Source organism: Diuraphis noxia, unplaced genomic scaffold (assembly GCF_037042655.1).
Source record: "Diuraphis noxia isolate RWA-SAM2 unplaced genomic scaffold, SU_Dnox_SAM2 contig0005, whole genome shotgun sequence".
NCBI lineage: Eukaryota > Metazoa > Arthropoda > Insecta > Hemiptera > Aphididae > Diuraphis > Diuraphis noxia.
The window spans coordinates 28,828,282-28,841,966 of record NW_028301715.1 but is presented as its reverse complement, the minus strand read 5'-3'; the positions used below and the strand labels follow the sequence as shown (position 1 = coordinate 28,841,966).

General features: G+C 29.0%; 1 protein-coding gene across 5 annotated transcripts in view; it reads right to left on the bottom strand.

Annotated features, from left to right (window-relative positions):
* Nucleotides 1-13,685, bottom strand: part of LOC107162396 (monocarboxylate transporter 10) — a 359,340-nt gene that overhangs the window by 82,550 nt on the left and 263,105 nt on the right. The window lies entirely within an intron of this gene.

Here is a 13,685-nt window from a genome sequence, read left to right as displayed (position 1 = left end):
AAAAAAATGCGAAGTAATGCAACATAAAATGTGAATTTCTTTAAAGTTCAGTTGATATTATTTGATGTTTTTTATTTAAATTAATCACACGAATATGGAGTAGTATAATATTTTATCAATGTCATTATTTGCATTTGCTTCAGTTAGTAATTTAGTGTACTGACAACTAAAAAAATTAACAATTGTTTTTATTTTGGTGTTTTCCAATGTTTTTGCACAATTTTAAAGATATTTTTTATAATACAACAGTTTAAAAAAATATTTTAGAAAAAAACATTACACATTAATATACACACAAAAATCAACTTGAAGAATTAGTAAAACCATTTTGTAATTTTGTACTGTATAATTCGTAATTATGAATTTATGAAATGTTTTAAAAATAACCTAACATACATAATATGACACTCATTAAATAGTTAGAAATACAAATTTAAGATATTAAAGTAAAAATGTTCTTAGTTAAACGTAATTTCTCTCAAATTAATTAGCTAATATAAAATTATACGTTTTCAAAATTGAAATAATTAAACGTCGTGTATGAATAACGAAAAATAAAGATCGTTAGAAAATATCATGATTACACAAGGATGAACAATTAAATATTATTATTATTCGAATATTCTACATTATAGTCATTCAATTATAAGTGTATCAAGGTTTTACGGACTGTTAAAAATATTTAAAAAACCGATTATGTACAAAACAAAATATACAGTCGATAATTCGATAATTCGAATCGTCTAAAGCAGTCGATTCAACATCATGCCTTCAAATCGCTCGCATAAATAATAGTGACAAAATATTATATAATAGTGGCATTAAAATAATTGAAATATAGTCCTGAAAATGACATAATATAATATGATAAACTAAACGAAATAGATTATTGAACACATAATATTTTATGTAAACATCAGCATATTATCAAATAAAAAAAACATTGTTTAATATTCACTGTATGCATTATGCAGTCGAACACTTTATTTATTAGGTACGATCGAACGTTATTTAGATTTCCTGTCGTGACATGGTACAGAAATTAGCGCTGAAAAATCGTTTGAACTAACGTGGTAAGAAAGCCAACGTTGGTGAAAAGAATTTCTGTGCGTACACACTGCGCATAGGCACGAACGCGTTTTACACTTTATACTAATAATTACTATAAACAAACGATTTAAAACGATATGTCAATTATAAAAGTGTATTAAGTAATCATCAAGTGGAATCGTAATAATTTATTAACTAAAAAAAAAAAAAAAACTAAAACCGAAGAACTGCGTTTGTGCAGACCAAAGTGCCCGACAGCTGATTACGGAGGGAACCGCGATAGTCCGTCGGCCAGCGCGGAACTGAAATGTCTAAGTAACCGGAAACGCGAACCAGGTCGTTGCACGTGCGTGGCTCACAGGCTCACTGTATGACAAAATCTTACATAATCGCGTATTCAGTCGGTCATCGGGCCTACCGCTCAGCATACAATAAAATAAATGTTGACAAGCCTTAAGGCCGAAGGCCCATTTTTTATGCAAACGAAAAGTGTTCCAAACGCATAGTTTAGTATTTACACATAGCTTTGTACAATGTTTTGAAAAAATTATTGTTTATATAATATTTGATTAAATACATTTCCACGGAGTAATTTCCGATTTCAATTTAAGACTTTTATTCAACATTTTATTTCGGATAAACATTAACAGATAACCTAATCAGACTTGACTACAAGTGCCAAGTGCCGATTATCACTATTGTACAGTATAGTGAAACCGACAGACGATCGTAAATAATTCACCTTTCATACACGACAATCATGAATCGCAGTCATGCCGTAATCGAACGACAATATTGATCGTAAAGACAAATTTATTGTAAAACTATTGACCGTAAATCTTCGAACAAATCTAATCAGCTGAGTTAGTCTATTTTTCTATTAACTATCCTTCGCGTAGGTAAGTAACTTGGATACCGTTATAGTATTTAAACTATGGTAATAGGTAACTGATTAATTAATTTTTGTAACTCGATGACACGATGACATTATTATTTATCGGCAAAGAATATTCAGCATACTTAGCTTAAGTTTTAGGAGAATGTGGATAAATGGTAGGTACTCACCTAAACTAAAATAGTTTTTTTTTTTTAAACTTTTTTAGGTAGTTATCACCATGTTTTTTTTTACTTTTAAAATAATATAGATAATAATAATAATATGTAATATATTATCGTAAGTCGGTATAATTGTTTTTATTTACCTATTATCATTGTTATTGTATTTTCATTAAATATGCAGCTTGTAAATATTCTTAATAAAATAGCTACTACCTACATTCTTATAAGTTGCGATAAATATTGTTTCTATGTCATTTGCTATAAATTTGTTGTCGTGGAGCCAGGGGCGTATTTAGGGAGGGGGGTGATATGGGTGTTAGAACACCCCCCATCATCCGTATTTTTTATATTTTCATCTAACTCTGAATTTACTCATTAGACCGAATTTCTATGAAAGACGAAAGTAAGTATCTACTGCTACTTGGCTACTTTATCTGTGTTTTGGAGTATCAGCTAGTTTTGAGTTATTTATACATGCTGTTACCAATTTACCATTCGCTCATTATCAGACTATCAGAATCAAAAAAAATTTCACGATAATGTGGTATCACAGACTGAAATTTTGGTTGCATTTATATGATTGATATCAATAATTATTTAGTATGTTGATAACCACGGCTTCTGCTATTAACAGTGATATACAACTGATACAAAGGGTGAATTTTTGGTTTGGAAGCAACAGATTAAAAAGTCCACTCCGAAACATGTAATAGATGCTTTGCATAACTGTAATTCTATTATTTTTCCTACGATTCACAGGCTGTTGGTTATCTTAGCAACGTTTCCTGTCACTACATCTACGAGTGAACGTTCCTTTTCAACTCTCCGTAGACTTTAAACTTATTTAAGAAATACCGTTGGAAAAAACAGGCTGAATGGTCTAGCTTTAATGAATATTCATAGAGATATACCTATATCTACGGCAGAGGTTATTGATGAACTTGCACTCCAATCCCGCCGCTTAAAATTCACCTAGGTTCTCAATTTATCATAATATGTACCATATTATTATTATTTATTTTTTGTGATTAATAAAATAAAAGTTATTATTTTAGTTATACCTAGTATAAAAGTTTTATACGACTTGCAAATTGTACGCATACTAAATATTTACTATAATTATCTTCATTAATATAATAATTTACATCAATATATGGTACTTGTTTATGTTATACGGACAGTGTGGGGAGCAGAGCCCTCCACCTACCAAATGACTATTAAATTTAAAAACACCCCCGTAAAATGAATCCTGGATATGCCACTGCGTGGAGCAGTATATTATTTACGATGAAATGACCAGACACTCGGCTTTACACTAAATAATAATATTGAAGGTGCCATGGTGAAGAAATGTGTTTACGCACTGACATGTAACTCTAATAAAATATTATGCTATTTCAATTAGTTTTTTACACTCACTTATAAATTATAATATTAGATCGTGAACATCGCGGTGTCGTATAACAGTGTTTTCATTTCGGCGTCGACACGACGGACCGGTCAAATCGTTTTCCGGTTTCTATTCGAACGAATTTAATGTTATAATTATTATGCATAATATAGATACCATATTATATTTTATACCTTGATTTCATTCATAATACGATATACAATTAGGGTGTGTATAAAATATTATATTATTTATCGTTTTCGGTTTAAAATTTCTCGTGAGTTTATTTTGGAAAACTTCCCTCCGACATCGGTTATAACTGTTATAAGCGTTATTATTATCATTATTGCACAACTGTAATAGTCGGACCCAAGGGAGGCCTTACGGAGAAAGTGTCCCGTGACCCACCCGCAAAATATTCTCGTGTGTTTACTACATTTTAAAATGATCATTAATAACTTCCAATTATTAACTATAGATCTAATTTACACAATATAGATATATCGGTTAGGTATTCTTGATGTAATATACAATATAAAATATTGTATCTAATATAATTCTATATATTGAAAGATTTTTAATCATTTACGCCACAATTATCCATAACTAAAGTTGGTACCAACTACCAACTCAAAAACTATAATTTTCATTGTGGCTTAAAATTATATAAAACAACCTGTGGTCTACTACGATAGTAGCGAGACTATCTTCAATACAATATTCGTTATCGCGGAAAAAAAATAGTTGAGCAGATTTTAGGTGTATTTAATTTGTATAGTTTATCGTTATTTTTATATGAATCAAAAATACTTATTATTTGTACACATTTTAAATTATTATAATATTTTTTATTTAGTTTTGCAAATAAATCTTATACCTACCTACTACAATCGTATATATTAAATTAATCTATAATTTATTATATTATGTTGAAATACATATAAGAAGTTAAAATATTTGTATGCCACTCCTCCCACTAAATTTGATATTTCTAAATACGCCATTATATTATATGATCATTACTCAAGTTCACAAGTGTGTCGCATTAAAGTAATTAACGGTTATAAATATTGTCTGAACTTATAAATATAACTTAAAGAATTATGATACGCTGCGCAGCGCACTGAATAAGGCCAATTTTTTTATGTGTGACATTTTTCATCACTCAGAACTAGTGAACCCCACTTACATAAATTGCTCTCTCTCTCTCTCTTTCACACACACACACACACACACTTACCTACGTGTACATTTCGCTCTATTACCAGTTTCCTATATGTCAACACAGTAGCGTGTAGCTGTCAGCCGTGATGGGTTCTGTTAAAAATTTAGATTGGAACAATCAACACCGCGGCCTCCGGTTATATTATATTATTATTACTTTTGGTATATATATATAAATAGTATTGTATATGGTAATATATATATATGTAAATTGGTTAAAAACATCAGCGTCATTCATTAAAGTTGTTTTAACGTAAACATTATATTATGATTATAAATCTGTAAATCATATGCGCATAATATATGCACATTGCACATATTATAGGATTGGACCACCGCGATATTATATTGCATCACCATATTTTTAAAAATATAAATGGTTTTCGTCGGAACATCATCTAACGTGTTAAGCCGGAAAGTTGCTTTTGAAATTTCCTTATTCACTAAGCTTAAAAAATTAAAATTACGGTAACCGCATCATTGATATACTTTAACATTTATGCATAAAATAATTATATTAATAAAAGTAGTTGCGATAAGTCCAACAAAATATAAATTGCGTATATAAGTAGGTTCGGGGTTTTAATTACGATTATTAATTATTCGCAGACTAGCACGTTTTATGCGAGGAAATAATTAAGAAATTTAAATGAATACGTTTCAACAAAACGTTATGTAGTACCTACCTATAGGTAGGTGTATTCATCATAACGACGAGAAACGGGAATCGTTCATTTTGGATAAATAATAATTAAAAATCATAAAAGAAATCAAAAATCTTAATATGAATTCTGATTACCTATAATATGACTTGGTATTCAAAAAAAATGAAATATGTGTATTATGCTTATTGCAAAATTAAAAACAATTTTTAACGGTCATTATCACTACCACCAACAACTGTTAACGTTGAGGTTGATGAAAATGTTCAAAGACCGCTTAGCAAAATATACGACCGGTTTATTATTATACCATAGTCTTCAATATCAAAATTATTTAAATATATAATTTGATAAACGATGTACCTAATATACATATGTGTATAACATATATCTGTGTGTATGTGTATGTGTGTGTGTGCGCGCGCGCGTGCATATAAACACATATAAATATACAAATACGTAAATATAAGCTTAATTATTATTTTATTCACATTAAGATATATTCAATCGTTTATTTATTGGTTCGTTGAATACGTATGCTATATAACAAAAAAAATATAAGCAAAGATATAAAATAAAATAACAATGCATTTTATTGTTTTACTCTCAAATATTATCTTATCTGTTTCAATAAAAGAATATAAGTATAACACAGCTTTAAAAAAAATGAACATATTTTATATAATATATTAGTGCGTATTTTAATGTCCATTTCAATATTGCTGGTGTTGAATAGGATTACTTCAAAATCAAGGTCGTTTACGAAATAACTCAATAGAGACATAAAATTTAAGTGACTTACTCATGTAAAATAGAATTTTATAAAAATGTAGCGTATACATAGTTAAAACTAAAATCATTTTATAAAACTCAAAAACTTGAAGATATACTGTTTTTTGTATTCATATCAACAATTGGTTTGTGACCACGAAATAAATTCATTAAGTCATAAGTCACGATGTATATACAATACATGACTATATGTATTATTATAAATTTATACAAAATAATTAATGTAAAAGAATGCATATTGCATATCATATAATATATATGATTCCATTAAGTCGACTTTAAAGTGGATTGAATGTTATTAATTTTTTTTTTAACTATCAAAATAGTACCTATTCGTGGAAATCGTATTGAAGTCTCGTCGAGTAAAACTGGTTTTAAATAAGTTCTGTTTAAAAAAAAAAATAACTACCTAATTAAAAGGTTGTAAAATTAAATTCAATAAGATTACACATAAATGCTACCTAGCCAATTTTATAAACATACGGTTTATATAACGTTTATAGTTGTTCTGAAATCGAAAATATATCATAAATTTCATTTGAGTTTCATATCGTGGTGTGAGTATTACGACTGTAGCCTAAAAGTTCAAAATAAAATACGCACATAAAACATTTTATTTATAAAAATTATGAATTATTCATGACAATAAAAAATAATAACACATACCTACGTGTTATTGATCCATATTTGTATTAATTTTAAAATTTTTACTTATGGTGCTATGTTTTATATCAGTAATTAATTCTTTAAAAAAAATCAATTACCTACCGATTTAAAACCCTGAAGCTGAATGCCGAGTTCACAGGTATAATTTAACTAGGTACGTACATTTTACAAAATGGTTTATTAATGTACAGTTTTATTATACTAATTTCACTAACTTGCATTTAAGTGAATATTAAACACCGTGCGCTTAACATAAAAATAGGTACATAAAATAGAAATTGCATAAAATTATATTTTATTCGAGTCGTTAAATCACGCGAAATAAATAAATCATACAAGAATGTGAAAATATGATTTTAACGAAGCACATTATTATACGATTATAATGTAAAACGTGTTCTTAAGACATTGTTTTCGTAAATTTTACCACCTACCTATCATTATATACGTGATATTATTATAATAATATCTTTGAGCGCGAACGAATTAAAGTCTCTTGATCAAGGTGGGTACATCGATCGACATAAATAGTTCAGTACTCGACTCTGAAGACAATTATGGTTGGCCGTCCGAAAATCCAGTTCTTTGATAGGTACCAAATCGAATGCGGTTCTCGTTACGGCGTAAAAATCGCATGAGATTTCCGTCATTTCTGAGTACCGATAATTGGATAATTGCACGCACGCCGTATAAAAATATTCTGTAAGGATTGCCTTCTGTGCATAATATATCTACCTTGGTAGGTACTTATTATAATGGAGAGAGATATCGTTACGAGATCTTACTAATAACTATATAACTTTGATGAAAAAAAATTTAGAAATAATAACTGTGATATTATCACATAATATGGTCTTGAAAATAGCCGTTTGGTGTATTCATATAGATAGGTTTGTATTATATATCAGCAGGTGTAATGTTACGATAATAACTATCGAAACATTTTCACTAAAAATTATGGACACACTAAGAAATCACTGCGGTTCATTTACCTTTGATGTAAAAATAATAGTTTAATAAAATATTATTATAAACATAAATAATATCGTGTCGACAAAAGTAAAAATAAAATACAGCATTTACGGTTAAAAATATAAAGTAAAAAAGCAAAATAACCACGAATTGGTCAAATAGTAATATAATTTTATTCATGCTTATTACAATGCATTTGTAATCAAACTTGGTTCTGCTGTAGGTTTAGCCCATATTTTTTTAATGAAGTTAGTTACATTTTAACTAAATAATTCATAATTTGCATTAATCATTTGTGGTAGGACTTGAATAAATTAAAACACTTGTAAAATTCTCAGATACACTTTGTTCATACAAAAATAGTAATTCGTAGCATTTAATTGGTTATTTTCTATTTTCTGATACAGCTGTTTTAATATTTATATATTTAATACTCGAATTAATTTTATTATGGACATTAAAGTCTAAATCTTTGAATATTATAGTCTAATAATTATTATTATTGTTGTACGAAAATTGAAACAAAAAGGGAAATATAATGTTATAATATAATATCACGAAACCTACAAAATAAAATGAATCCCGGAATAAAAATCCCCGGAAAAGAAATCCCCGGAAAAAAAATCCCCAAAGCAACTATTTAGTATTTAAATTATAATAATAAAAATAATAATATTATCTTTATATACCTATGTCCTATATTATTAATTAACATATATCATTAAAATACGCAACAAATATGTAGTAAAAATCATTAATATATGCAACAAATATGCATTTACAAAATTTATATTTAAAAATTCAAAGTTGTACTTAGTATGAAAAAAATATAAAATAATAAAATATAAATGTATAAATAAATACATAAATATTAATGAACAGAATTAATTAAACAGAAAAAAAATCCTCAAAGCAACTATTTAAAAAATTGCACATGAGACTCTTATGATTAGAGCACGGATCAGTGGCGTAACAAAAAAATTTGGGCCCTACTAATTGGTATTCTCTGTTAAATTTTTATATTGCATATTTGACCGTAAATGCATATTTGTTGCGTATTTCATTGAAAATGTTGCGAAAATTTTGGACGGTAACAGTAATATTTATGTATTTATTTATATTTTTTTCATACTATAATAAGTACAACTTTGAATTTTTAAATATAAATTTTGTAAATGCATATTTGTTGCATATATTAATGATTTTTACTACATATTTGTTGCGTATTTTAATGATATATGTTAATTAATAATATAGGTATATAAAGATAATATTATTATTTTTATTATTATAATTTAAATACTAAATAGTTGCTTTGGGGATTTTTTTTCTGGGGATTTTATTTACCGGGGATTTTTTTATGGGGATTTCTTTTCCGGGGATTTTTATTCCGATTACCAATAAAATGTACAGTATAATTCGAATCGTCTAAAGCAATCGATTCAAAACCGCACCTTTAAATCGCTCGCGTAAATACTAAAAATAATATTAAAATAATTGAAATAATGGTATGTACTATATAGAAATAATGACATAATATAATATGATAAACTAAACGAATTAGATTATTGAACACATAATATTTTATGCAAGATTTGTTAAATAAAAACCATTGTTTAATATTCACTGTATGCATTATGCAGACGAATACTTTATTTATTAGGTACGATCGAACGTTATTTAGATTTCCTGTCGTGACATGGTACAGAAATTAGCGCTGAAAAATCGTTTGAACTAACGTGCTAAGAAAGCCAACGTTGGTGAAAAGAATTTCTGTGCGTACACGCTGCGCATGGGCACGAACGCGTTTTACACTTCATACTAATAATTACTATAAACAAACGATTTAAAACGATATGTCAATTATAAAAAAGTATTAAGTAATCATCAAGTGGAATCGAAATGAATTTATTATTTTTTCTTGTCGTTTATCTGGTACGGCACTAAAAAAAAAAAATTAAAACGGTAGAACTGCTTTTGTGCAGACCAAAGTGCCCGACAGCCGATTACGGAGGGAACCGCGATAGTCCGTCGGCCAGCGCGGAACTGAAATGTTCTAGTAACCGGAAACGCGAACGAGGTCGTTGCATCGTTGCACGTGCATGACTCACAGGCTAATTGTAGGTACGACGAAATCAAACATAATCGCGTATACGGTGATGACAAGCCTTCAGGCCTAAGGCCTATTTTTTAACTAAATGAAAAGTGTTCCAAGCTCATAGCTTTGTACAATGTTTTGAATAAATTATTATTATTATTGTTTTCGATTAAACACATTTACGCGGAGTAATTTTTTGATTTCAATTTAAAACTTTTATTTAAAATTTTGTTTCGGATAGACATTAAGCATAGATTAATTTCACATATGTATAATGAAAATCTAAATATTTGAATATTACAGTCTAATAATTATTATTGTTGTACGAAAATTGAAACAAAAAGGGAAACAGACAACAGTATATTATTAATATAATATAACAGGAAACCCGTGCACGTGACAGCTAAAAGTAAACCATCAAAATACAAACATTATTATGTAATATCTTCAATGAACGGCTTACCAGGCGACACTGCCGCAGGATAAAAATCTATACAATATATACAACATTAAGCAAGACTATAATATCGTAGTAATAATAATAACTGTCTGTGATGACAAATGAGACTTGGCCCGCAGGAGATAAAAGTTCAACGACGACGGTTACTAGACAATAATAATATTTATATTACAGTCCTGCGCAGGGATTTTCGTCTCATGTTGAAAGGAGAGAAGCATAATAATATGAGAGTATAAGGTGCACATAAAGACGGAGTTTAAAATAGTCACTTGTTCGTGCACGGTAGGTTTCGCAGGATCGACAACACGATAAAAGCGCTATATAATTTAGAGTACCTATCAATAATTAATAACACAACGCGCATTACTCTAAAGCGAACAAGCGAACAGACGACATTTTTATTTTGACTTTTGTGTTTGTTAAACGATAGAAATATCACCAAGTTAATATTATACTTTTTTTTAAACGAATACAGAAAGACAAACAAAACAATACAATGGTTGTCTTTAATAAACTTTTTAAGAAGGTAAGAATGCAATAATGTTATGTTCATATATATGATAATTAATTTTTTTAAACGCAGAATAAATAGTTTTTACATTTATTATAGCATCTACAGTTCTTCCGAGTAACTCAAATAAATTGAAATATTATTGATGATAGTTTTCATTTAAAAAAATTAACAGGCGAAATATACCTCTCAAAATGAAAGGATAATATTTACATTCACTAATCGCCTTCCTTTATAAACGCCTATACTCGTATAATGTGTATAAGCGTATTTATAATGTGATTTTCGCAGTTAAATTATTATTCAATTTTAAACGATAGCCACGTTTTTGGTAGATAATTCGTGAGCAGAATATCAATTCGTAAATGTTGGTGTGCATATACTTATACTACAAACTGAACAAACAGTTTTAAGCTTTTATAAAACTTTAAATGCGCGTAGGGGAATAATAATAGAGTGTGATTAAGTCTCGTGAGGCACAATTAATATCTAGCGGTATAATTTAGAACATTTAGTACGCTTATACGAATATTAATATGAATCGTTATGTATAACCGTTAATGTCGTTATACATAGGTTTTTTCGAGAATAGATATTCGTACGCAAACGTTTTCGGCAAATATGCAGTACATTCTGTTTCGGAGAATATAGCATACAAGGACTTGGGAAAATACCAAACGAAAACGTAAAAAATCTAAATATTTTTACCTTACGTGAACAACACATATACTTGAAAAACCTATTATCGTCTATACGAGTTATATGTATTTGAAAAAAAATAAAAACAAATCCCTATTTTTTAAATTTGTTCTGATTCTGGCAAATGTTATGACGTCAATGACGCGAGTCTCATGTTATAAAATGTTGGCGTCAATAAGGAGTGTCATGACCCGAATTATTTTAGCGGGACAATAGCGAAATAACCACAGGAATGAGGAATGCGTCTGTTGTGAGCACGAGTGATGATATTATAGATCCCATAGCAGTGGAAATCGGTTGTCGTTTTAATATTATTGTCGAATCAAGAAATCGGATACACGAAAAAGTCGGAAAACTTCAATTCCACTTTTCGATTGATCAAATAAACACCTATAATACTATCTTTAAACAGTCTTCTAGTGTCACTACTCACTATATGTAGTGGGTAGAAAACATATGTACTTATATTAATTATATTATTATACGTTCGACAAACACCGCCATTCACTACGATCGGGTCAAATACGCGAGAAAACCCTAACGAAATAATGCACCGGTCAGATAGTATACTGCTTTGATATAAATATTATTATTACATAGTCCGTCAGTCGTGCATACGGCACATTTCAACGCGAGAAGACAATCATTTTGACTTATGCCTTTTGTATTTTCTGACAACAATAATACTACTAAAGTTGGCAAGTGAACTGAAGTTTACAGAACAGTTTTAATACACACAGATATTAATGTCTTAGCAGATTTTTGCATTTTGAAAAGTAAAAATATATGTTAACGTAAATTCGTAATGTCTCTCTTTCATCGACACACATTAACCGTCACATATATAATTATTAGTCTATTTAATTTCTTTTTTTCAAACAAATTGTTTTAAACTTATGTTTATTAGTTATAGGCTTATAGTACCTATTCAATGAAATTAAATTAAAATAAATTATTGTTAAAATATTTGATTTTATAATTTGTATTTAAAGTTGAATATTCTTCAGGGTTGGATGGAAAGGCATTGGCTACTCTATGTGTATTATAGCAAAGCGGACCAATTCAATAAGTGTATAAATTCTATAATATATTGTATAATTGTTGAGATATCGTTCTTATCACTATTATAAAATATACTCATGATAAGGTAACTAATATATTTTATTACAAGACCAGTGGTGGATTCGAAGTAGCTTATTTGTATGGAAAAATTTTATGAAATGGTTCTGCCGGGTCTTTATAATCGTTGTTATCAGACTGCAGGGCCACCAATAATATACCGATTTTTTTTTCACAATCTTTGTAAGAGCATTTTATTTACCTAAAAATTATTTTGTTTTAAATTATATCACTGATATGATAATATTTTCGTAATTGACGCGAATGCGTACAATGGTAGTGAAATAGAACAAAAAAAAAACTGTATACGTCTTCGGCAACGATTTACATAAATTACGTTCACGCACATGACGAGACGCGCACAGCTGTGAGCACATCATATTATATTGGGTGGTTATACCCTATACTATTGTACACGCCCTACGGGTCCCACGTAATCAAAGCATACATTACAGCGGAAATCATCAATCCAATACGGTAGACCAAAATCGGAAGCGTTTTTCGCATCGGAGAGGGTAAAAGAAGACTAAAAATCCGAAAATGGCTTTTCGATTTAAAGCTATTGTAACGCGAACACAAGGAGTCAATAATGATAATATAATCACGTTGTTTATCAAGAGAGGATATTCCACACTGATTTTCGATATCGGCATCATTAAAATCAGGTGGTTCTCATAATATTATTACGTTTTAATACGAATTTCACGACGCTGTGATGCTCGTGTATAGACGTGGCGAGGTATAGGTAATATTGTTCGCCATCCGTCAGGAGAAATCAAAATGTAATTTCGGACCGGTTTAAAAAATTATACGGTAGACGTCGAACTCCGGTGCAGAAAATTTTATATAGTATATTAGTATTATAGTAATAATAATAATTATTATTAGATAGGCCAATTTTATTGTAGACGATATGTGCAAGTTCCGATACGTCCTATAAATGAAAGGCGAGTACCCACACCACTTAACAATAAAATATTATA